The sequence below is a fragment of the Palaemon carinicauda genome, chromosome 8, assembly GCF_036898095.1.
Source record: "Palaemon carinicauda isolate YSFRI2023 chromosome 8, ASM3689809v2, whole genome shotgun sequence".
Taxonomy (NCBI): domain Eukaryota; kingdom Metazoa; phylum Arthropoda; class Malacostraca; order Decapoda; family Palaemonidae; genus Palaemon; species Palaemon carinicauda.
Window position 1 is genome coordinate 161,189,302 of NC_090732.1, and position 27,407 is coordinate 161,216,708.

The window sequence follows — 27,407 nt, forward strand, 5'->3', positions numbered from 1 at the left end:
TGGTTTAATGACGTAGTGGACAATATTTTATAACACTTGGTGAATCATACTTGCCACTTATTTTTAGAATTAATTTTGTTTAAATATAATATCCCTCCTATTTCAGGAGAGCAAAATTCATGGTGCTAACATGGCTAGAGAAAATGTTCCTCCTCCACGCCACCAGGATTTGGATCGGTCTATTGCAATAGCAAAGATTTTGATGCTTTGCTTCATCGCGGAACATAACCTCCCATTTCTTTTGGCGGACCATTTCACTGAACTGTGCAGGAAAATGTTTCCCGACTCTGAAATAGCACAATCCCTGCACATGAAAAGATCAAAGTGCAGCGAAATGGTTAAGCAATTTGGTAATAAAATCCATGATGATGATGTCTCACAGCTTAGGAATAATTAATTTTCATTAGTGATAGACGAGACAACTGATGTAAGTACCACCAAATGTTTGTCAGTGCTTGTGAAATATTTTGATTCACATGAAGGAACTTTAAAGACCAGGTTGCTAGATTTGATTAATGTATATGAAAACCATTCCTCAAATGTAGGCTCCAGTGAAGAGTTATTATTTGAAATGATTATGCATATCTTAAAATCAAATAACATTCCATTAAATAATTTGGTAGGTTTGGCAGCGGATGGGGCCTCAAATATAATGGGGGCATACAACTCTCTGTCCAGCAGGTTGAGGCAACACCTTCCAGACCTAAAAATTTTCAAGTGCATTTGCCATTCCATACATCTTTGTGCCTCAGAGGCTTCCAAAGGGCTTCCCGGGCAGTGCGAGGACTTGCTGAGGAACATTTACACTCACTTTTCTCACAGTGCCAAACGTAAATATGAATTTCTGCAATTTCAGAAACTTTTCTCTCTAAAACCCCACAAACTTCATGTATCACAGACGCGATGGCTAAGTCTCCACCAAGCAGTAGAAAGGGTCTTGGAGCAGTGGGAGGCTTTGAAGCAGTACTTTGTAAGTATAGAAGGAGTAGAGAAGCTTAGGTCCATTAACCTAATAGTAAATGATCTCAACGATCCCTCAAAATATATATATTTAAATTTTTTAAACTTTATTTTGCCTTTTTGCAATAATTTCAATCTTGTTTCAAAGGGAGACACCAACAATATATTTATTTCATTTTCATGTTAACAGGCTTTATAAAAATACTATCCAATATTTCTGTCGTAAGGAAATTATTAACAAATCAAAATTAGAACATTTTGATCCAAGCCAGGAAGTGAACCATATACTACTCAGCAACATTTATTTAGGGGATTCAGTTCATACGCTACTGCAAAGAGAGGATATACTATAAAAACGTAGATATGGTCGCTGATATCAGGAGGAGATGCAGATTGTTCATGATAAAGCTGTGTGAAGAAATAAAAAAGAGGTTTCAGTTACAGGATGAATTTTGGCAAATGGCTTCGCTGTTTAATCAAGAAAAGGTTTTAGTTCCAACCACTAGAGATGTAATGCCATCCCTCGCCCCTCTTGTCGCAAAGGTACCTCGACTGTATGGTGGTGATCTGCAAACCCTAGACAATGAATGGAGACACCTTGACAGCACTCTCATACCCTTAGACCACTCCACAAACTGGCAAACCTGTTGATTTCTACCTAAAACTTGGGTCCTATAAATTGATAATACATATTTGTTCAAAAATGTCGCCACATTTGCCCTGAATATATTGGCTTTACCTGTAACAAATACAGATGCAGAAAGATTGTTTTCTAAATTAAACCTCATTAAAACAGATGTAAGAAACAGCCTTAGTATTGACTCCGTTAAAGTACTCACATATATTTCTGAATCTGTAAAAGAACAGGGGTGTTGCTACAACTTCCAACCATCAGAAAATGTAATGAATATTTTTTAAATTGGAGATAGATGTTAAGTATAAAAATGCAGTTTAAATTTTTCAAGTTTATTTGAAGTTTTGTATTGTATATGCTGTATGTACTATAGAGTACATACTTCAAACATTCTTTGATTTTGGGGTACAATTAGTACAATTTTGTTACTTAATAACACTAACGCAGTTATTGAAATGTGTGTAAACAGCATATAGTTGCTGTGCTCAGTAAAATAAAGTTGTCAGTTATAATATAAATGGTGAATTCTGCATGCCCTTCAAGTATTTAGTGCAGTCTCCCCTTCCTTTTTCTTTTACAGCCAACCCCTCGCATATTTCTCTCTCTCTCTCTCTCTCTCTCTCTCTCTCTCTCTCTCTCTGCAACATATTAGCAGAAAAATATAAGAGTGAGTTCACGCCAAGAATTGCGAATGAGAATAATGAAACAGAAATGAGAGAAGAAAATGTCGAATATCTAACGGATTAGATATTAATGAAGCAGATATTGTCACGGCTATAAACGAAATTAAAAATGGATCGGCAGCCGGACCAGATGGAGTTCCAGCGATTTTGTTAAAAAAAACTGCAAACACTATCGCGAAGCCACTTGCAATACTGCTAAGACAGAGTGTAGATATGAGCGAGATATATGTTAAACATAAATTAGCTTATATAACCCCTATCTTCAAAAGTGGATCAAGACTAGAGGCAAGCAATTATAGACCTGTTAGTCTAACATCACATATTATGAAAGTGTATGACAGGGTAATAAAAAAGAAAATAATGAACCATTTGGTCAAAAATGATTTGTTTAATATGGGTCAACACGGTTTCGTACCTGGAAAAAGTACACAGACCCAACTGATAGCACACTATGAAAACATACAATAATATGATAATGAAAAAGACACAGATGTGATCTATCTAGATTTTGCAAAAGCCTTTGACAAGGTAGACCATAACATATTGGAGAAAAAAATGAGAAAGCATAATATTGTGGGAAAGATAGGAAAATGGGTAAAAGAATTCCTGCAAAACAGAAAACAGATAGTGGTTGCAAATGACGAGAAATCAGATGAAGCCCAGGTAATATCTGGTGTGCCCCAAGGTACGGTATTAGCTGCACTGCTATTTGTTATTATGATTTCAGACATAGACTGTGATGTTGAAAACTCCGTAGTGAGAAGTTTCGCCGATGACACAAGAATAAGTAGAGAAGATTACTTGTGATGAAGATAGGAACTCACTACAAAGAGATCTAAACAAAATATATGAATGGGCGGAGATAAATAGGATGGTATTTAACTCCGATAAATTCGAATCAATTAAATTATGGAAACAGAGAAGGAATGGTGTATGCATACAAGGGACCTAATAATGAGACAATCACAAACAAGGAAGCAATTAAAGACCTTGGTGTAATTTTAAATAGGAATATGTTATGCAACGACCAAATAGCAACACTGTTGGCTAAATGTAAAGCAAAAATGGGAATGTTATTCAGACACTTTAAAACAAGAAAAGCTGACACATGATTATGCTTTACAAAACTTGTGCGTAGTACACTCGAGTACTGCAATGTGATATGGTACCCACACTACCAAAACGATATTGCGCAAATAGAGTGTACAAAGGTCCTATACTGCTAGAATAGAAGAAGTTAAGGACCTTGACTACTGGGAAAGACTGCAATTTTTAAAACTATACAGTCTAGAAAGGAGAAGAGAACGCTACATGATAATACAAGCATGGAAGCAAATAGAAGGAATTGCTGAAAACATCATGGAGCTTAAAATATCAGAAAGAGCAAGCCGAGGTAGATTAATAGTGCCAAAAAGCATTCCAGGTAAACTGAGAAAGGCGCACAGGACATTAATCCACTACGCACCAGCATCGATAATGCAGCGACTATTTAATGTGCTGCCAGCTCATCTAAGAAACATATCAGGAGTGAGCGTAGATGTGTTTAAGAATCAGCTCGATAAATACCTAAGATGCATCCCAGACCATCCAAGACTGGAAGATGCAAAATACACCGGAAGATGCATTAGCAACTCTCTGGTGGATATACGAGGTGCCTCACACTGAGGGACCTGGGGGAACCTAAACAAAAAATAAGGTAAGGTTCTCTCTCTCTCTCTCTCTCTCTCTCTCTCTCTCTCTCTCTCTCTCTCTCTCTCTCTCTCTCTTTGCAGTTTAGAGAGCAAAAGCCTGATGCAGCGGGAACTTTGATTAACTGGTTAATAACCCTACCTGACATCGGAGTGCAACGCAACAACATCACGTGCTGCCTTCTTTATGAAGACTAGGCCGATAGTATACGATGCACCATTGTTTCAATATCATTCAGTATTAGTTATATAAAAAAGATTATTGGGAAATTGATTATTATGGTGTGACATTAAAATGTGGAAGAGGAAACTAGGAGGTCCAGATATTTTGATAATAAGGACAATAGTGAATGAGATAATTACAATGGTATTCATACTCTCATAATATCAGAATTCCATGTTATACACGGCCACATGACAAGTGATTACGTATATTATAGAGATGACGATGGCTCAACAAGCTCAGACAATTCATTAAAGCACTTTAAAAGGAAGAAATATTAGGTGAGTTTTTTTATTATAATTATTCATATGATATTACCGTTTGTTATTAGGAGGAGTTACTGGTTTTTGTAATATTCATCGATTAAGGGTAGTATATGGTTAAATATAACTATTCAACTCTATATTTTACTCTCTACTTTACAATAGTTGATTGTGTATTGGAATTGCTGTCGTTTTTTTCACCAATCATGATGGGATAGAAAACGGAGGGAAATTTGACGTCACCAGCAGCTACGAATGTATGGCAGCTCTGTGTGATGGCAACACTCGGTATTCCACAGTGTTGTGTAGAAAAACGGCAGCCCTGCTCCTTGGCCACCCTGGCCTCAAGACTAAGTCTCCTATAGTAAAGAATGAGGGTTTGTATCAAGTGTAGGAACAAATGACAAACTTATAACAGAGTTTGTATTTTTCCTAACATACAAACCCGAATTCTTCACAAATCTTCCCTCCATAACCGCCCCCTAGGATAGTTGTAGCTAGAATCCGATTGAAGGTAAACAGCAGCTACCGACCGGCGGTCCCCCCACCACTAACAGGTGGGTAATTACCTGCCCTGTCGTTAATGACCTTGTTAAGGTTTTTCTGCCGTATTTTCCAGCTCGCCCTAGAATATCTCCTATAGTAAAGAATTCGGGTTTGTATGTTAGGAAAAATACAAACTCTGTTATAAGATTGTCATTTTTTTCTATTCAAAATACACAATTTCTATATATGTTTTAGACATATATAATTCCTTCATCATATAAAAATTTCAAGTCATTTGATAAAAAACATTAATTTATTAGCAAAAATCATGATTTAAAAAAAAATTAGGTTCATTTTTCTCAACTAATATGACACCAATTGTAGTGAAAATCAGACATCAAAACTTCTTTATAAATTGAATAATTGTGTGAGACAGATTTTCGATTTTCTTTTTTTTTAATGAATTTTCTCTTAATTTTCTTCGTCTAGTAAAATAATCATGAAAAAAAAGAGAAAGGAAAATAAATTTTCTTTTACACAAAAGTGCTATTTTTATTCCTCTTTTCAATGATTTGTTTCTCTCTAAAATTGAACAATAATAAGCAAGAAAAAATGTACCTAAGTGTGAATAAGTATGTTTTTGAGTTATGAGTTTCCAAAGATTTGTTATAAATTTTTTTTGCTTTAAAAAAAAAATCAAGAATAAATTTTTTTGCTTTAAAAAAAAATCAAGATATCATTATTATGATAACCTTACTTTGTACTTTTATTGTTTATTCCTACATGAGCGCTCCCTAAAAGAGGTATTTAAACCCCAAGTTTACTAATACACTTGGCATAAGGGTGTCATGAGTTGCCAGCGTCCTCACATTGTTGCCAGAGTTTTAGTTGGAATGTTCCAACTTTGTACTCTTTTTCATGTTTCCCCTCTCTTTATGGTTTGTTTTTGTTGCTCTCAGCCTAGTCTTTGTTCTTTCTATGCCCTTAGGTAACATTGGCCTTGCTATAAAGTTCACAAGGATGTTGTGAAAACACAATGTACATATGAACTGCAAGTAAATAAACACATGCATTATAACTTTAATACATCTTTGTAAACTGGCTGTTCTTCTTGTAGATCGTAGTTGCATTCACTTACCCTCTACCAAGTCCTTCCATCTCTGCCAGATGTACGAGATTTTGAAATATAAGTGAAAAAATCGCTATATATATGTAAAAATAAACACACAAAGACGATTCTGTCAAACTCAGTCATGCAGATGAGGCAGTCAGGATGACGTCATCATTTAAAGACTGCTATATCTTCATTATTTGTAAAACTAATTGGCTGAAACTTCTTGAGCATGTATGATATGTTTCTGCATACATAGAAACAACAAAACTATTTTTGATTTTCTAAAGTTATGTTGAACATCATAGCAAATAGTCCCCTTAATAAACTGGCTATTGACTTTCAACTTTTTCAGCGAGTGGTCATCCTCCCAAGGGGGATTCGGTGGATGATGGAGTAAGGAGTCTTGGCCTCTTAGTCTGTTGTCTCATTTCCTCCACGTTGTCTCTACAAGTTCGGATGAAAAAATAGAATAATGACTACAACATTGCTTCCCCCTAGTGAAGCAATAGTGCCCTCTACTGTGGGAGTCTCAGGTTGCCGCCTGCTGCAAATCATGCCTTCCTTGGGACGTTCAGGTATCCCTGACAAGGGAATGGCTTACGAGGGTGCTACAGTTAGAGGCACAGTGGGAGTACACACTTGCCTCCCCAGGGGTTGACCACACCCTTCCCCTATGAAACTCTGTAGGTAATGCACCGATAAAGTTCTTGTTCCTAAGCTGCAGAACACACTGAATCTGCTCACCCTTCGTTCCTGCGGCTCCGACAAAGGAAAAAAAGCAGTTGCAGACTGGTTCCCCTTGGGGTTACCAGTTGAGCGATCCTATCGAGGAGAACCCAGAAATTGATTATGGTTACGTTTCACACAGCGTCTTGAGAGCATTTCCCTATCTGGGCATTGCCGCAGATGGTGATGCCTGCCAAAGGCTTCCAGTCGCAGCCTCTCCCATTGTCGAGTCTTGTAAGCTATAACCCTTCGGGGCTATTGCTGCAGACGGTGAAGTGTTCACGGCCTCTCCCATCGTGCCCTCGGAGTACGAAAAATCTCATGAGTAGTAGTCTTTTGGGGTCATTGCTGCAGGTTGTGATGCCTGCGGACTGCTTGTAGTCACTGCCTCTCTCATCGATGAGTCTTGTGGGCTATAACCGTTTGGGGTTATTGCTGCAGATGATGATGCCTGCCAACCGCTTGCGGCCCCAGTCTTATACCATACGGGCACAACAAAGCTCACCAAATTTTGTGAGGCCAGGTCCTTTGGGGCCCCACCTCGGGCTTTCCTCTCCTAATGGCGAAGAGCCTGTTTTTCTTATTGTGCGTCAGAGCACAGATGAGTCTTTCTCAGCCTTGCTTGCCACCATATGAGCTCATGCCTCCTCCTAGAGCATGCTAGATAACTCGCCAACCTCCTCTGGGATAGCTGCTTAGTGTTTGTGTTCTTTTCATGCTTGAGCAAACAAACCCTCTCTTGCAAGAGAGCGAACCTTGACACTATGCGCTAGCAAGCAGAGGTTGCTGACGAGGGTCTGGGCGATCTCTAACTTATTTGTATGAGCGAACCCTGACACTACTCGCCAGCGAGCAAGAAGGATCTGGTCAAGCTCCTCTAACCTATTCATGGAAGATAATAGACTCGGGCCCCACATGCCTGAGCTCGCTGACGATGGTCTGCGTGAACTCCTCCAACCTTTTCTTGCTAGAGAATGAACTCACACACTGAGCATTGGTGAAGTGTGTGGACGAGCTCCTCTTGCTCGCTGATGAGGGTTTGCTCAAGCGCTGGCGAGCACCTCTACCATATTCATAAGAGAGAGATCAGCCAGGCACTGAGCCTTAGCGAGGTGTGCGGGCTTGTTTCTCTTGCTGACAAGGTATGCGCAACTACAGCTTCTGACATGAGCTTCTTCAGTTGCGCATGCTCACTCATGTAGGGGACAATTGGAGCTTATGCTAGTTTTGATGATCAGGAATAAAGAAATACAAAACATATTCGCTTTTTCTAAGGGTTAGTCCTACTTGTCATAGGAAGGAGGGCTCATTTGCAAACATTTATCAATGTTCTAGAATCAGATTACGGGAGCAGCAAACCATTTGGGCCTAGCCTAGATCTTTGTTCTGCCCAAGGATACCCGTCACGGGAGACTTGCCGTAAGATTGGAGGAAATTTACCTTCTATAGAGGAAATTTTCTGTCTGCGTTTACTGGTCCGTAGCCTGATTTAGACACATAACTACCTGTCTGACAAATGTGATTGAAGATATGTCTCTCTTGTTTTACGGAAGTAGTTTCTTGCGATCGATTGTTGGCAACCGATTGTTTGCTTGACAGTGATCAACTAGGGATGTTCGTTGTAATGCCATTATCTGCTAGAGAGTACTGGCTACTCTGGTGTTTACCAATCCGTATGCAGACATACATGACTAACTCTTATTGGAGTGAAGGCAGTTGGAGGTCAGGGTTCACCACCACTTTACAGAAACAGTTGCTTGCAACTAATTGCATGAATCAACTGTGATTAACTTGAAATGTTTACTTGCTAAACAACCTCTCGCCTTCTTTTGAGCACTTTGACAAGAGTTGATCTTTTGCTTGAGTGTCAAGTGGTCCTTGTTGTTCCTCTCAATTGAACTTTCCAACCCCTTCGGAGTTGGTCAACAGCCACAGTCCCTGGACTGGGGAGTTGGCTGTCCAGGTAGCCCAGAATTCATTCCAGTTTCTGATGATTCGGAAAGGAAGTCCAGTTTTTTCCTGAAAGGCTTGCTTGTACATCATGTATCCCGCAGCCTTACTCCCCCCTTTATGAGCAAGTGCTGCCTCCCTGTGGGAGGCATGGCAAATTAAAATGCTTTGGTCCATGCCGCCTGGAAGCACACACCTAGTCTCGCGATCTCGTGCAGTGTTACACATCCATTCACTGGGCACTAGCAATGGGGTTGGACGAGCTCCTCAGTCTGATAAAGTTCTGTGCGTGTTCTCTGTCACCCACCAACTTCATAGCTAGTTTGTAAGAACTTATTCAGCCATGCATCATGCTTTGGCATCGCGTTTACCACAGGTTCGCACCAGGGAGCGCGCAGTCAGTCACCATCATGGTATACTTTGGCAGTGAGACAGCAAGCACAGGTGCTCGGCACCTTACCTCCACACCTATATAGGTGCTAGCCAATCCTCGCCTCGCAGTGTTCAATTCGCCATTCTTTGGTTCAGCAATTGCGCTCGGTGGGGATTGCCATTGTGGTGACACACCCCACTATTTGTACGCCCTACTTCAGTAAATGGCAAGAGCGTGCTGGTTCGCGATGCTCACGTAGAGTGTACTCGCCTTCCTATGAAAGTGATCATCCTTGATGAACACAACAGGTCATCTGGTCATGCTCTCCCTTCCTTGTTACACCTGAGAAAGGAAGGAAGAACTCGTGCAAGCGCCCCTTCTTTTAGGAAGGTGCACTCTGGTTTGCAGAACGGGTGAAGGCAGTTTAGCAGGTGGTCTCCAGACCGATCCAAGTACCTTCTGTGTTCCCCCCGGGTACTCCATGAATTCCTTTCTAGTTAACAGAGTCCTCTAGGAGGAGTAGTCCTCCTTCAGACCCCAGACACAACATTATTACTGCAATGCAGGCTCCACCTTCACCACATTCGATGCTCTTGAGGGATTAATCGAAAGAAAGATGGGCGAGCTCACCTGTTGTGACGCATGTCCTCTAAGCTGTGTTCCAACACCTATCAGCATTGCCACACTATCTTTTCAGGATTTGAGCACATTGTTGTTGGCTTTTAGTCTCTTCCAGCAACTACCTTATTGTCATGGTGTGGTGTTTTTGTTATGAAAGCACGGTAATGGTAATATACCCAGACAAGGGTATTCTTGGCATGGCATAGAACACCCAGGCAAAGATATTTTTTGCCCTACTACTGTCCATCTAGCTATTAGAAGATGTAGTTGGATGTGAGAACTCAATTGCCCTCTGCAACCTGATTCAGTGCTGGCAAGGAAACTTCCTAGCAGTCATTCTGTCAAGGCAGACACAGATAGTGTGCTTCGAAGGTCCTTCTCTCCCTCAGTTAGCCATCTAAGTCTTGACCTTGGTGGGAGTTGTGGACGAGAGGTCAGTCCGGGACGTCTCATGTCTGGAAGCTTCTGGAGTACTGTTAACAACTACGGGTAACCAGGCACCTCTCTCACGAGACTTATTCTAGAAGGGCATCGCCAGATCAGTCAATGACCCTATTAGCTCCAGAGTGGCAGCAAGTAGAATAGGACCTAGATCCTCTGTTCCTGCTTACAGAGATATCGAGAGAACTGTTTTCTTCTTTCCCGAGCTGCAACTACAACCTTTCCCGGGTTCACCATAATCAGTCATGTCCCTATGACGTGAGGTATTCTACATCACCTCCCTTAGAAAGGCTTTTTGCAAGTAGTAACGTATATCATAGTTTGCCTCCCATCAGGTGAAGCGGCTTATTTTCTAAGATTGAGGTCTAGGAAAGAGCCCTTGTGGCGCTTGATAACTCTGCCCGGAACAGCGAAGCTTGCTGCACCTCTTGGAGGAAAGACCTACATGGTCTCGATCATGACAGAATGCCACTTGGCTTTGAGCCTCATCTTTAATTTTGAACAGACTAAATTTTTCCTTGATGGAACTCTCCCTTCTCATACAGAGGGTCAAACTCATTGGTCCCCAATCAGAAGTTAGACCACCACCTTGGAGCGGTTCTTATACCTTGCTCTCGGAAAGGAGTGCTTCTTGCCACTAGTCAGTTCTCCAACCACAACTTGACTCTAAAGAAGGTTCCTTCCTTCTTACTTTGAGCACCAGCAAAATACTTGGTCTCATCTAAGATATACCGTAACCAGGGGATGGAGGTCCAGTAACACTCGACTTCGTCCCTGAGTCTGTTCTCAAGACTCAGACTCCGGCTGTAGCAAACCTGAGGTTCGGGTTCTTCTGGATTGAAGTCTCCTTACTTTATCCTTTAATCCAGATCATCAGTTACTATATACTATAAGAGCACTAAGGCATTATTTTATATGATCTGCATGAGCTCACCTGCTTGCAAACAAGCTTTTTAGATAATAGGCAAGGTCAAGAGGAGAGTCACCAAGAACACTGTATCTTCTTGGATTCAGCAGGTCATAAATTGCGCCCTGAATCCGAACTCTTCTCCACACGTTCGTAGACCCAGAGCTCATGATGTTAGGGGCATAAGTACATCCCAGACAGTTAAAAAAAACTACTCGGTAGCGCATATATTTCAAACGTGTATGTTCAAGCATCGGACGACCTTCACAGCCCACTACCTGTAAGAGGTAACCTACAGTAATCTGAATGCTTAGGTCCTGTGATGCATTTTGGCTACAATTACTCAATCTTTTGTGGGAACACCTAGTGATTTTATCTACCTATTATGTAGAGAAGTATGAAAGATATAGAGAGAAAAATGTGGAAGTAAAGCGCAAGGTAAGTGAGGCAAAGAGGCCAGCTGACCTGAGGTGGGGTCAGGGATTGGGTCATTCATATGAAGAGAATAGGAAGAAGTTTTGGAAAGAAGGGAAGAGAGTAAGGAAGGCTGGTTTAAGAATTGAAGAGACAGTTAAATATGGAAACGGAAGGTTGTTAAAAGGAGAGGAGGCAAGGAAAAGGTGGGCGGAGTATTTTGAAAGTTTACTGAATGTTGAGGATAATAAGGAGGCAGATATAATTGCTGTTGCAGGTGTTGATGTGCCGGTGATGGGAGATGAGAATGGGAGAGAGATTACAAGAGAGGAAGTGAGGTGAGCGCTAGATGAAACGAGAGTAGGAAAAGCATCTGGTATGGATGGTGTGCGAGCTGAGACGTTGAAGAAAGGGGGTGTGACTGTACTTGAATGGTTGGTGACGTTGTTTAATGTGTTTTGTGTTGTCAATGGTACCAGTAGATTGGGTTTGTGCGTGTATTGTACCACTATATAAGGGTAAGGGAGATGTGCATGAGTGTTATAATTCAAGGGGTATTAGTTTGTTGAGTGTAGGTGGAAAAGAGTATGGTAGAGTACTGATTAATAGGATTAATAATAAAACAGAGAATGCAATCTTAGAAGTACAGGGTGGTTTTAGAAGAGGTAAGGGTTGAATGAATCAGATTTTTACAGTTAGGCAGATATGCGAGAAATATTTAGCAAAAGGTAAGGAGGTGTATGTTGCGTTTATGGATCTGAAGAAAGCGTATGATAAGAGTTAATAGGGAAGCAATGTGGAATGTGATGAGGTTATATGGAGTTGGTGGAAGGTTGTTGCAAGCAGTGAAAAGTTTCTACAAAGGTAGTAAAGCATGTGTTAGGATAGGAAATGAAGTAAGCGATTGGTTTCCTGCGAGAGTGTGGCTGAGACAGGGATGTGTGATGTTGCCGTGGTTGTTTAACTTTTATGTTGGAGGGGTGAGAGAGGTGAATGCTTGAGTGCTTGGACGAGGATTGAAACTGGTAGATGAGAATGAACATGAATGGGAGGTAAATCAGTTGTTGTTTGCGGATGATACTGTACTGGTTGCAGATGCGGAAGAGAAGCTTAGTCGATTAGTGACAGAATTTGGAAGGGTGTGTGAGAGAAGGAAGTTGAAGGTTAATGTGGGTAAGAGTAAGGTTACGAGATGTACGAGAAGGGAAGGTGGTGCGAGGTTGAATGTCATGTTAAATGGAGAGTTACTTTGAGGAGGTGGATCAGTTCAAGTACTTGGGGTCTGTTGTTGCAGCAAATGGTGGAGTGGAAGCAGATGTATATCAGAGAGTGAATGAAGGATGTAAAGTGTTGGGGGCAGTTAAGGGAGTAGTAAAAAATAAGAGGGTTGGGCATGAATGTAAAGAGTTCTGTATGAGAAAGTGATTGTACCAACTGTGATATATGGATCGGAGTTGTGGGGAGTGAAAGTGACGGCGAGACAGAAATTGAATGTGTTTGAAATGAAGTTTCTAAGGAGTATGGCTGGTGTATCTCGAGTAGATAGGGTTAGGAACGAAGTAGTAAGGGGGAGAACGGGTGTAAGAAATGAGTTAGCAGCTAGAGTGGATATGAATGTGTTGAGGTGATTTGGTCATGTTGAGAGAATGGAAAATGGCTGTCTGCTAAAGAAGGTGATGAATGCAAGAGTTGATGGGGGAAGTACAAGAGGAAGGTCAAGGTTTGGGTGGATGGATGGAGTGAAGGAAGCTCTTGGTGATAGGAGGATAGATGTGAGAAAGGTAAGAGAGCGTACTAGAAATAGGAATGAATAGCGAGCGATTGTGACGCAGTTCCGGTGGGCCCTGCTGCTTCCTCCAGTGCCTTGGATGACCGCGGAGGTAGCAGCAGTAGGGGATTCAGCATTATGAAGCTTCATCTCTGGTGGATAACGGGGGAGGGTGGCCTGTGGCACCCTAGCAGTACCAGCCGAACTCGGTTGAGTCTCTTGTCAGGCTGGGAGGAAATTAGAGAGGAGAGGTCCCCTTTTTTGTTTCATTTATTTGATGTCGGCTACCCCCAAAATTGGGGGAAGTGCCTTGGTATATGTATGTATTATATAGAATATTTAATCAGCTTTCCAATGCCATCTTTACTTTTCTCAAAACTTTATTTAATACAGGGGTATTTATGAAAAATGTCGCATTGAGAGCCTGTCAAACCTTGTGCCTATGTTTAGGAATGCTTGAATAATATGTTGTATGCATAATTTTGCATGTGTTAATAATTGCAGTTGATGTTTCATGTACTTTATATTTCCACTTGGTGCTTGTAAAAGGTAAAAATATGAACTAGTATACTGTCTATATAAAACATTAACTCTAAATCTACTTCACATATAAAAAACAAAATTTCCATCTCTTGGCTACAATTTCTCAACATTTTGTGGGAACATCTGTTAACTTTATCCATGCTATACATAGGAAGTTTATTCAGCTTTCCAATTTAATTTTTACTCCTTTATAGTGTTATTTATTATGGAGTGTTTAGGAAAAATGTCATTTTAAATATTAAACTTAGCCGGTGAATATATAATAGCTGACGTCTCCGACGGCTCGACAGATTCCAAAAACTCGCGAGCGATCGCCATGAAGGTTGCGGGTGTGCCCACCAGCGCCGACTATCGGTCAGATACCGCATATACATGTAAACAGCCTCAGTTCTTCTCTGTCGGTTCCATCGACAAGTTGAATCCACTCGCTTTATGACCGAGTTTTCTACCGAATTGGTGAAGTACTTGGTTTTGGTTTTATAGCTTTCGCCGTGTTGGATTATTCAATACTATCTTCAAAAGGAATGCTTTTGAAAGGAGAGGAAAAGTGTTTTGCCCTTGCTTTTTTATCTCTGGTTTTTCCATAAAGATGGCCGACCCTTCCCTCAGTGTACGGAAGTGTGTTTAAGGCTTTTAGTAATTATTTTATCACGTTATAAATTATTGTTGATAATTATAGATTTTCCTCTATATATTTTATATCTCACCCGCCTTTATTAGGCCTCTTCGATTAGCTTTCCATTTATACTAAACATCAAGATAAATTTTATGTTTTGTTTATATGCGGCCTTTACCTATTCCTCCCCTAGTCCGAGATGTAGGCGGTCCTAACTTGGAATCCGAAGTTAAACAACGTTGAGCCCATTCAACTTTTATTTTCGTTAAGTTAAATCATTTGCTCTGTAAGAGTTATGAAATTAATATTTTTTAGAAAATATTTTAAGAAATATATTCTTTGAATAATCTTCGTGCTGTTTTTTCAAAGATGAACTAACGTTTGGTTTATTTATGCTACGCAGTTTGCGCTCTATCGTTACGATAGAGAAAGAGAGAATCACGGTTTCACTTTGCAGAAAGAGTAAATCGATTTTGACGTTTTGTTCATTCTTCTTTCAAACTGAAGTGTTTTAAATACTAATTTAAAGGAACTTGTTAATTTTCATTTTCTTAGCCCTTTCAGTTTTTCCTTTGGTCAAATAACCTGTTTATTGACGAAGGGGGAATGGACAATTCTCTTGTGTGTGACAAGAGAGAGAGAGAGAGAGAGAGAGAGAAAGAGAGAACGATCCGATCTTTATTCTCGTCCCAAGTAAGGAGTTTGGGAGCGAGTAACGTTGTTCTCGATTCAGTTTTTTACTCTCGTCCCAAGTCTCTGTACGGTGAGAGAGGATAAAACGTTTTTAGTTTTTATTCTCGTCCCAAGGCACTGTACGGTGAGAGATTGAAAACGTAGTCTTTAGTGAACTAGTGTTTAGTCTCCTTCCCAGTCACTGATCCTGTTTAACTTTATATATATTTCCATTTTATTCGATATATATGTTTACTGATTTTTGCATGTGTGTTTCATTTTGTACTAATGTGCTTACATTATACGACTCATTTCGCATTTATAACCTTTTGATGTAAGGGAAAATTGCGTGCTTCAGGTAGAAATCAGTTTTATTCATGCCTAATGTGAAATTATTGAAAAATACGATATCAGTGAAGTACAAAAAAAAAAAAAAAAAAAAAAAAAACAAACAAACAAAATCGTAGTGATAAAGTGATAAGTGCGCAAAGTGTATTTAGTGTTGCAACCGAGGGTTCGTCTGTTTGTGCTTGTCGCTCCCCTAGTCCGAGACCTCTTTCAGGCTCCCATGCACCAGGGAGAAGTAATGTCGTAGGACTTAAGGGCACGAGAGGCTTTAACCAACGTACAGACGTTCCCTCTTTGGTATCGGACGTTTCTCGCAAGATTGCCCTTACCATAAGACGGGTGAGACTGTGTTCTCCTCGTCATCCGAAGACTTTTCGCAAAAGAAACCTTGGCGACAAGGTTTCTAGACCCTTGAAGCGAAAGTCAGTCCCTTCAGGACAGGTCCAGCGTCCTGGCTGTGGCCATTGGGACAGCTCTGACCCTTTGCAGTCGTCGGAAGACTGTTTCGCCGATTAAACGTAAGCGTAACACGGGCTCCGAGAGTCTCAGTAAAGGCAATGTTTTGCCAACACAGACGTTACCATCGTCTCGGCCCGTCCCGACTCCCGTTGATCCTAAATGGGTTGTCCTGCAGGATATGCAGACTAAGCTTGCCTCCCTTGTGGAGGAGTATACCGTTGAGCAGGTTCACGATGATCCTCGCCGTTACGCTGATCGAGACTCTGGCCGTCAGCCGCCCAAACGAGCTTTTACTCGTCCTTTTGACGTTATGAAACGTAATGTCGGTAGTTTGTCACGTCAGTCTTGTGACTTGGATCCTCACTCGCTGCAGTCCCGTGTTGACTTTCAGCCGCTGCCGCAGCCTCGTGTTGACGTTCAGCCGCTGCCGCAGTCTCGTGTTGACGTTCAGGACGTTCGCCAACCAGCTCAGTTGCCTTGTTTTGACGTTGAGTGTCAAGCACCGCAGTCAAGGGTTGTTTTGACTGCTCAGTCTAGGCAGTCAAGGCAGTCTCGACTTGACGTCGAGCGTCCATCAACTCCTGTTGTTGTTGCTGGTCAGTCCTTTCAGCAGCGACATGACGTCGCTTCCTTGACTGCTACTGCTGCTCCTTTGCGTGTGGACTTAGCCTGTCAAGCATTGCCACCACGGCAGGTCTCTCCTTTTCATGAGACTAGGCAATTGTCGGACGAGGTTCCTTCAGATGAGGAAGTTGCTGTTCCCCCTCCTACTGATATTCCTTTGGGGACTTTGTCAGACGGAGAGGAGCCTAAAGCTGCTCAGCCCTCTATGGACTTTAAACAAATCATGCTGATTTTTAAGGATCTTTGTCCGGACCATTTTGTAACTGCTGCTCCTCGTTCGCCTTCGTCAGAGTTTACACTAGGCCTAGCTACTTCGAAGCCGTTGTTTTCTAAGCTAGTGCTCTCTCGCTCTTCTAAGAGAGCTTTTCGTTTGCAAGGCGACTGGTTGATCACCAGGAGGAGTTTGGGGGAGACAGCCTTTGCTTTTCCTCCTTTTAAACTGGCTTATAGAGCGAGTGTCTGGTATGACACGGGAGAAGTTCTCGGCTTGGGAGTTCCTGCCTCTGCCTAGGGAGACTTCTCAAGCCTCATAGACTCTCCCCGTCGCCTGGCCATGAGACGCTCCAAGATTTTATGGTCGGCTTCAGAGCTAGACCATCTCCTGTTAGGAGTTTTTCGAGCGTTTGAAGTTTTGCTGTACAATTATGTCATGCATGAACAAGGCTATCAGGGATGGCTCCAATGATCTGACAGCCACGTTCTCTGCAGGAACAAGGCTATCAGGGATGGCTCCAATGATCTGGCAGCCATGTTCTCTGCAGGAGTACTTAAGATGTAAGTGCGCTCAATGTGTTCATTGTCAAGACAAACTTCACGATGAAGACTACCAAATCTGTCTTGGCAGCAGTAAGGGAAGGCGACTGGATGGTCTCTCTCGACCTTCAGGATGCATACTTCCACATCCCGATTCATCCAAACTTTCAACAACATCTGAGGTTTGTGGACGGGGAAGTAATGTACCAATGTCGAGCACTGTACTTCGACCTCATTCCTGCTCCTCTTGTTTTTACAAGGCCCTTGCAAAATGTAGCAAGCTTTCTACATTTTTTGAGGATTCAGAGCCTCCCTTTATTTTGACGACTGGCTAATCAGGGCGTCGTCATTATATCGCTGTCTGGAGAGCCTCTAATGGACATTAGACCCAACCAAGGAGCTAGGTCTCATAGTGAACGTAGAGAAGTCGTAACTTACAGTACCCCATCCCAGACTATTCTTTATTTGGGAATGGAGATACAGTGTCTGATTTTTTCGGGCCTTTTCGTCTCCCGCAAGAATGGAACAAGCTCTGTTAAAAGTCCTTCACTTACAAGAGAAAAACAGTTGCTCTGTAAGAGTTTGAACTAGCCTCGTGGGAACTCTTTCATCGCTGGAGTAGTTTATCTCTCTGGGGAGACTCAACCTATGCCCTCTCCAATTTCACCTAAACCATTGGAACAAGGAGAAGGGCTTAGAGAGTATCTCTTTCCCAATCTCCAACTCAGTCTAGACATGTCTGACTTGGTGGGACAGCAACATCAGACTTCGAGAAGGTCTTTCTCTTGTGATCAAGAACCCAAACCATGTGTTGTTTTCAGATGCATCGGATTTGGGTTAAGGAGCTCCAATGGACAGTCTGGAATGCTCGGGTCTTTGATCCACGGATCAGAAGGAACTCCATTTAAGGCAAGTAACATCTCTCCTTTGGCGAGATTTGTGCAAGGAAAATGAATGTCTTGGCGGACGGCCTCAGCAGAAGAGGACAAGTCATCTCCATGGAGTGGACGTTGCATAAGACTGTGTGCGAGAAGCTATGGATGACATGGGGTCAACCCACCATAGATCTTTTTGCGACTTCTCTGACAAAGAGGCTCTCGACTTACTGCTTTCCAGTTCCAGATCCAGAGGCAGCCCACATAGACGCGTTCCTGCTGGACTGGTCTCACCTGGACGTTTATGCCTTTCCACCTTTCAAGATCCTAAACAAGGTGCTGCAGAAGTTCACCTCTCACAAAGGGACCAGGTTGACATTGGTTGCTCCACTCTGGCCCGCGAGAGAGTGGTTCACAGAGGTACTTCAATGGCTGGTAGACGTTCGAAGGAGTCTACCTTTAAGGATGGATCTCTTACGGCAGCCCCACGTAAGGAGTCTTCATCAAAGCCTCCCCGCGCTTCGTCTGACTGCCTTCAGACTATCGAAAGACTCTCAAGAGCTCGAGGATTTTCGAAGGAGGCAGCCAGAGCGATTGCGAGAGCTAGGAGAGCTTCTACCATCAAGGTATACCAGTCAAAGTGGGAAGTCTTTAGAGACTGGTGCAAGTCATCATCCATTTCCTCTTCCAGTACCTCTGTAGCCCAAATTGCAGATTTTCTCCTACATCTGAGAAATGTTCTCTCCCTCTCAGCGCCCACTATTAAGGGCTACAGGAGCATGTTGGCTTCTGTATTCAGACATAGAGGCTTAGATCTTTCCAATAATAAAGATCTCCAAGATCTCCTTAAGTCCTTCGAGACCTCTAAGGAGCGTCGTATGGCAACTCCTGGATGGAACTTAGACGTGGTCCTAAGGTTCCTAATGTCCGACAGGTTTGAGCCATTACATTCAGCCTCCCTGAAGGATCTCACCCTCAAGACGCTTTTCTTAGTGTGCTTGGCTTCGGCTAAAAGGGTCAGTGAGATCCATGCCTTCAGTAGGAACATCGGCTTTTCTACAGATAAAGCCACATGTTCACTTCAGCTTGGTTTCTTGGCCAAAAATGAACTGCCTTCTCGTCCTTGGCCTAAGTCGTTTGATATACCTTGCCTGTCAGAGATCGTAGGCAACGAGCTTGAAAGAGTACTGTGTCCAGTTAGAGCTCTTAAGTTTTATTTAGCTCGTACCAAATCCTTACGAGGTGGATCTGAGGCCTTGTGGTGCTCAGTTAAGAAGCCATCATTGCCTATGTCTAAAAATGCTTTGTCGTATTTTATTAGATTTTTAATCCGAGAGGCTCACTCTCACTTGAGTGAAAAAGATCGTTGCTTGCTTAAGGTTAAGACGCACGAAGTAAGAGCTATAGCAACTTCCGTGGCCTTTAAGCAAAACAGATCTCTGCGAAGTATTATGGACGCGACCTTTTGGAGAAGCAAGTCGGTATTCGCTTCATTTTACTTAAAAGACGTCCAGACTCTTTATGAGGACTGCTACACACTGGGTCCATTCGTTGCAGCGAGTGCAGTAGTGGGTGAGGGTTCTACCACTACATTCCCTTAATTCCAATATCCTTTTAATCTTTCTCTTGAAATGTTTTTAATCTTGTTTTGGGTTGTACGGAAGGCTAAGAAGCTTTTCGCATCCTTTTTGATTTGGCGGGTGGTCAAATATCATTTCTTGAGAGCGCCCAGATTAAAGGTTTTGATGAGGTCCTGTTGTATGGGTTGCCGCCCTGGATATAACAGCTCCTGGGAGTCTTTCAGCATCCTGAGAGGATGGCTGGGCTTCGTGAGGAAAGCGGACTAACAAGGCAGAGTAATCGTCAGAGTCAGCTTCCTTACCAGGTACCTATACTTATTTGGGTTTTGTTATGATATAACTGTCAAAAACTCTAAGCATATATGCCTTTATTGTATTAATACTGGTCTCTACCCACCACCATGGGTGTGAATCAGCTATTATATATTCACCGGCTAAGTTTAATATTTAAAAATGATATTTTGATTATAAAATAAATTTTTGAATATACTTACCCGGTGAATATATAAATTAAAGGCCCTCCCTTCCTCCCCGATAGAGACCCAGCGGAATGAGAAGAACTGAGGCTGTTTACATGTATATGCGGTATCTGACCGATAGTCGGCGCTGGTGGGCAAACCCGCAACCTTCATGGCGATCGCGAGTTTTTGGAATCTGTCGAGCCTTCGGAGACGTCAGCTATTATATATTCACCGGGTAAGTATATTCAAAAATTTATTTTATAATCAAAATATCATGTTTGTGTGTGTAATTATATATATATATATATATATATATATATATATATATATATATATATATATATATATATATATATATATATTTCACATGGTATACAGAATTATATAACAATATGAACATTTCCAGACAAAAATCTTTATTGTTCAGTTTTGTAGATCGACAAACTTGTCCATTGATTAACGACGATTACTCAATATTTTTTTAGCAATACATATATTTTATTTGTTTTATATATATATATGTGTATATATATATATGTGTGTGTGTGTGTGTGTATGTATGTTTGTATGTAAATGAAATCTATTCAACTTTCCAATTCAGACTTCAGTTTTTATTCCTTAGTTAGGTATGATAGGAAATGTAACTAAGTAGGTAGAAAATATCAAAATTGCACTCATTAAAAGTTGAGCTTTGTAATAAAAAATTTCCACCAATAAAATTTATATCAAAATCATTGGATGTCCATGAATATTTAACCATTTCTATACAACATTCATATGAAATATATTCCTCAAACATGCTTTTTTATTTTTTCATGATTTTTTAAAAAGAAAACTTTTTCAAAACAACTAATCATGTTAATGAAGCAATTATTAATATTTCTAAGTACTGTATCGCAGATATATTCTGCTTAAATCATGGAAAAATTCAATAATTCCTGAACATAAAGTACTTAACCAGAAGCTCATATCTGTTATAGTTTTGATGTACCGAAGCTTGCAAATAATAAAAAAAGTGGGATGGCAGCTGGACCTTTCATACTGTATTTAGACATTAGTTTACATAATGGTTATAATATTACTAACGATTCTTATTGAAATAGAAGATGGGATTAATAAAGGGAGTAGGGGAGGATAGTCTACTGTATTGTAATTTGGTCTCAGAAAAGAAACTCGCATGATACGTGCAGTGAAATCTTGTGAAATTTTACCAGAAAAATATGATAATGCGATGATGCCTACTAATCGATTAATGAATACTGTACTGTATAGTAGTGATATATTAATCTTATTCACTTCATAACCTTTCAAATAGGATATTACCAATGCAATGGCAGTACTGTCAACTTTATCAAGGACAGTACTCATAAAATCATAGTTTTAAGGAATAGAGTTGATGTGCAAGCACCAATATAATACAGTATGTGGGTGCTACTATGTGGATGTGGATAATTATCCCGGCTGAACCTTATCATATTCTTTTTTTTACAAACTCAGGCTGTTAGAACTGTTCTTCTTTCAAATATTTTTGTTGAACATCTCAATATGATCAAGTTTAAAGTTCAAAAGAGTGTTATATTGCTCTTTTGAAATATGAAGTTGAATATGCCAGTTATTCTAATGGTTAATCATAAAAAGGGACTTTATGTATTAAACAAATTATTGTAAGTGTCAGGTTATGGATTGAAGGTGAAGAACTTTGGAGTAAATATATTTTTCTTTCAGATTTTTCAATTTACCAGCACATTAAAAAGCCTAAGCCAGTAAACAAAAAACTTCCTAATGTGCAACTGATTCCCCTTACAATATGGGTAGGAGATAGAAGCTAATGGAAAGCTGATGGCACAAGATAAAATTAATCATATCTGTATCAAAGCTGATAACAGGGATGGAGGCTGTAAGATTCCACTTACATCAGTTTAAAGCTAAGTTTAATTTTTATGAATAGTACTTACCTGGCAGTTATATATATATATAGCTGATATCTCTAAATCGGCAGAATTTTTTAAAACGAGGCAACCGCCTTGTGGTGGTTGGGAGGTAGGTGGTAACACCCGTCACAGGGTGGTCCAAGGAATCATTCCCGTGTCCAAGACTTCAGTTCATCTCTGCCGGCTGGATCGAAAACATCGTCGGTCCACCATTGAGAGTTTTTCAAATCATTTTCCCTTCTTCGCTTTTTTGGACTTCGTTTGGTGAAGTACACTGATTAGGGATTTGGCAATCGTGTTTTGTTATTATTTACTTTGTTTATCATGAGTGATAACTTAATTTTCGTGTTTGTGTGAGTGATGTCTGCAAGGTGAGGTTACCGAAAGTGTCGGTTGATCCTCACAGTTTGTATGCAGAGGTTTTGTTTGTGCACTATATTTTAGGTGCAAAGTTTTTAATCCTGATGACGGAAATACGTTCCGCCAACTCTATGACGTCACAGTCGTGTGACGTAATCTTCATTGTATGTCTTGGAAATTATCTCTATTTGTTTTATGTAAAGAATGGGAGGAATTCCACTTATATAAGTTTTTTTTTTTTTAACTTTTAATGTAAAATTTTAAAGGAATATTTGTCCATTTAGTATTCGTTCTTTAAATCATCGATGTAATTTCATAAATTAAATAGAACTAGTTATGGTTAATTTACGCTGTTACTCGTTACTATCGATGCAGTCCCAACATGCCTTGGTAGCGTTCTTTTCGATTTGGGAATTCAAGTGTTGGCTATAATTCTCCAACAACAACGATATGGGTATTCTAGTTTTTAGTAGTATTTTCATTTATATGTTCCTATTGTTTACATTTATATATATAGATACGTTATTGCTATTTCTGTTCTTTTTATCATTACAACTCGCTTGTTTTTAAAAACCCTTTGAATTAATTGTGGATTACATTTGTTTTCCCTTTTTCTGTACATTTTAATCTTTAACGTATAACTTTCCCGGCGTTTGTTTGTAAACTACCGGGTGGGTATTTATGACATTTAATTTTACCGGTGGTTATATGTAACTACCGGGTGAGTATGTTCAACATCTTTTATTTTATTATGGAAATGTCAGTTAATATTTTATAAAAATATTTTGTTATAGTTTTTATAGCAAGTACTAGAGACGATTTTGCTTTCTTATTCAAGCCCGTGGCAGAAGAATAAGTTCTCTCACAACGGGCAGGACTAATTATGGTCTTGTGTGTAAGAGTTTAATAGTGCAAGTTTCAGTGCTAAATTAGGCATTGGATTCTTTCAGCACAGTGGACGTCGTTTTTCCTAGCCTTAGACCTCTTCCAAGCTCCCCGGCCCATGGGAGAAGGAACGTCGATCGGCGAAAGGAAACGAGAGGCGTTAGCTCACGAGCAAACGCCCTCGCGAGCGTTCCTGTTAACGTTCCCAAGAATGCTCGCCCTTGCCATGGGAAAGCAAAGAGCGTTGAACGTTAAGATTCTTACACTGATTTTAGTCTCGCATTACATCACTTTTGATTTTAATGGCAATACTATAAGTCATAGATATTCGCTGATAATATCAATGCTTACAAACCATCATTGACTCAGTTTTTGTCCCAGACCGCCAGTCGGCCTTATGAACCCTCTGGTCGGAACCGAACGCGCCGAGCGGCATAATGAATATCATTTTGCCTTAACGCTTGGCGCTAAGTCTTTCAAGACAGGACGAATGCAGCCTCGTCTTTCAGGGCAAATGCAGCCTCGTCTTTCAGGGCGAATGCAGCCTCGTCTTTCAGGACGAATGCAGCCTCGTCTTTCAGGACGAATGCAGCCTCGTCTTTCAGGACGAATGCAGCCTCGTCTTTCAGGACGAATGCAGCCTCGTCTTTCAGGACGAATGCTGCCTCGTCTTTCAGGGCGAATGCAGCCTCGTCTTTCAGGGCGAATGCTGCCTCGTCTTTCAGGACGAATGCAACCTCGTCTTTCAGGGCGAATGCAGCCTCGTCTTTCAGGACGAATGCAGCCTCGTCTTTCAGGGCGAATGCACCCTCGTCTTTCAGGGAGAATGCTGCCTCGTCTTTCAGGGCGAATGCTGGCTCGTCTTTCAGGACGAATGCTGCCTCGTCTTTCAGGGCGAATGCAGCCTCGTCTTTCAGGGCAAATGCAGCCTCGTCTTTCAGGGCGAATGCTGCCTCGTCTTTCAGGGCGAATGCAGCCTCGTATTTCAGGCCTCGTCTTTCAGGGCGAATGCAGCCTCGTATTTCAGGCCTCGTCTTTCAGGGCGAATGCAGCCTCGTATTTCAGGGTGAAGGTAGCCTCGTCTTTCATGACGAATGCAGCCTCGTCTTTCAGGTCGAATGCAGCCTCGTCTTTCAGGTCGAATGCAGCCTCGTCTTTCAGGGCGAATGCTGCCTCGTCTTTCAGGGCGAATGCAGCCTCGTATTTCAGGCCTCGTCTTTCAGGGCGAATGCAGCCTCGTATTTCAGGGTGAAGGCAGCCTCGTCTTTCATGACGAATGCAGCCTCGTCTTTCAGGTCGAATGCAGCCTCGTCTTTCAGGTCGAATGCAGCCTCGTCTTTCAGGTCGAATGCAGCCTCGTCCTTCGGGACGAGTGCAGCCTCGTCTTTCGGGGCGGGGGCAGCCTGGCCTTTCGGGGCGGGGGCAGCCTGGCCTTTCGGGGCGGGGGCAGCCTGGCCTTTCGGGGCGGGGGCAGCCTGGCCTTTCGGGGCGGGGGCAGCCTGGCCTTTCGGGGCGGGGGCAGCCTGGCCTTTCGGGGCGGGGGCAGCCTGGCCTTTCGGGGCGGGGGCAGCCTGGCCTTTCGGGGCGGGGGCAGCCTGGCCTTTCGGGGCGGGGGCAGCCTGGCCTTTCGGGGCGGGGGCAGCCTGGCCTTTCGGGGCGGGGGCAGCCTGGCCTTTCGGGGCGGGGGCAGCCTGGCCTTTCGGGGCGGGGGCAGCCTGGCCTTTCGGGGCGGGGGCAGCCTGGCCTTTCGGGGCGGGGGCAGCCTGGCCTTTCGGGGCGGGGGCAGCCTGGCCTTTCGGGGCGGGGGCAGCCTGGCCTTTCGGGGGGGGGGCAGCCTGGCCTTTCGGGGGGGGGGCAGCCTGGCCTTTCGGGGGGGGGGCAGCCTGGCCTTTCGGGGCGGGGGCAGCCTGGCCTTTCGGGGCGGGGGCAGCCTGGCCTTTCGGGGCGGGGGCAGCCTGGCCTTTCGGGGCGGGGGCAGCCTGGCCTTTCGGGGCGGGGGCAGCCTGGCCTTTCGGGGCGGGGGCAGCCTGGCCTTTCGGGGCGGGGGCAGCCTGGCCTTTCAGGGCGGGGGCAGCCTGGTCTTTCAGGATGATAGGACGATCGCCGCCTTGTCCTTTCAGGGGTACGCCACGTCTTATAAGATCTTTGTCAAGGATGACTTTAGTGATCACTTTGCTCCTGTTGAGTTCTTTGAGGTTAACAGAAGGAGAAGAGCTCCATGTTCCATGCTCCATGTTCCCCACCCTCTGAGTTTTCACGTGGTCATTAATGGAGCTATAAGAATATATTAATTTTTGTTTCTTAAAACTGAAACCTTTGTTCTGGAGAGGGAGGTCTCAACCTTCCGGACTCACCAGTGGTAGCTTATACACCCCCCCCCTGGAACCCCCCCCCCAAGCGGCGGCGCGACCCCTAAACCACGCCCCTTGGGCGGAGTTACCAGGGACGAGCAGGTTGACTCGGCAATGGAAGTCACATTTCTGAAGTTGACTTCGGCACAGAACGTTCTCCTCTTTTTCCCTCCCGCTGCTCCCAACATATATTTGCCGGTTTTCATTATCCTGCACTCAGCAACCAGAGTAATATCTCAGCCCATGGCTTAATTATGGCTAGACAAATTCTTTCCTCCGTGGCGGTGCATCGGCTTAGCGAAGACTCCAGCAAAGAGGAGAACGTAATCAGTAACGAAAAACGAACACAATCGACTGCAGGAAGTGATATGCCTTCTAATTTTGATATCGTAAATATGTTACTCCAACAGAATCAAACACTCATGAAAATCATTCAGAAAAGGTAAGGTTTTAAATTCTGTTTACAACGAAAATGTCATATGGAAAGCAGCTGATTTAGACTAATGACGTCACAAATGCAAATGGCGGCCCCCATACGTAAGGTGGTTATGATTTGAATGCTTAGAGCAGGCACTTCCGAACATAGCGTAAGTAGCTTAAGCAAAGCATGTGCATGATTACAACACGATTAATTGGTGTAAACAAACTAAATACTTAAATTTTTATATATAACAAAATTATAATTAAGTATACAAAACAAATTGCTTGCCTGACACATCAAAAGCATGCAGCTTAATAGGCAGTAGGCTAGACCACAGGTAAGTTCGAGTTTACATTTCTCGTTTTAAACCTATCGACACTAGCCTAGGCCCTGGGGGGCGATCTGATAAGGGTTACATATGAGGCAGGTCTAGTTTATTAATAATAACAGATATAAACTTATCATTCACTTAAATATGGCACTGAATTAACCTAAGAGGGCTATTTGAGTCGTGAACCCCATTGCCTGACTTCAGCCTTCTAGGTCCGCTGCTGTCCATATTTACCATACCTGTTGAACAAACATTTAAATTAATCTATGGTAAATAAATCACTGATATTAAACATTCATCTCGGCAGAAGTGGTTCACCTGCTAAGAAGAATGAGGCTCCTCCTCCTACTAAGCGCTCAAGACGATCACCTGAATTACCTGAAAGTGCAAATTTAGACCTCTTTTCCTTTTATAATAATGGAGATGAAAGTGATTACGAGGATTTCAACCTTCTTACCTTCCATAAACCCATTCCTTCATATATTTCCACCAATTTCAAAGCTGAACCATCTTTTCATAGAGAAGGGAAAATTCAATTGAATAATTCACTAGTAGCATTAATTTTCAGTGAAGGCCATAGTGATAACCGGGATAAATTCTTTGTTAGTAGTCAAAATAAGGAGTTCTCATATTTTTTTTTTTTTTAAATTAATTAATATTCCAAAGTTGAATTTCTGGCCTGAAGGTAAGGTATTTGATGACAACTATAAGAGAAAATTTTTTTATGACATAGAAAATATTAAAATGAGTATTTCTGCCTTTCAAGGGCATGCAGCACTGGCACATATTGTATACCCCTCCAAAGTAAATGACATTGATTTTTTGTCCAAGATTATTATTGGTCCCCTAAGAAGGAGCATAGACCTCATACAAAATTTGATAAGAAATTTCAGAAGCAGAGCACTTCCTAGATACCTCAAGGAAGAAATAAGAGATCTTATAATCA

At 42.0% G+C, this 27,407-nt stretch overlaps 1 long non-coding RNA gene and 1 pseudogene across 2 annotated transcripts in view; both read left to right on the plus strand.

The window, feature by feature from the left end:
- Positions 1-27,407, plus strand: part of LOC137645045 (uncharacterized) — a 109,252-nt gene that overhangs the window by 64,642 nt on the left and 17,203 nt on the right. The window contains exon 3 of one of the 2 annotated variants that reach the window (XR_011045266.1): positions 21,908-22,079. This is a non-coding gene — a long non-coding RNA (uncharacterized lncRNA). Of the gene's footprint in view, positions 1-21,907; positions 22,117-27,407 lie in introns of those variants that run through there. The other variant, XR_011045265.1, reaches the window with a different exon arrangement.
- LOC137644759 (zinc finger protein 862-like) lies at positions 113-21,772 on the plus strand (annotated as a pseudogene).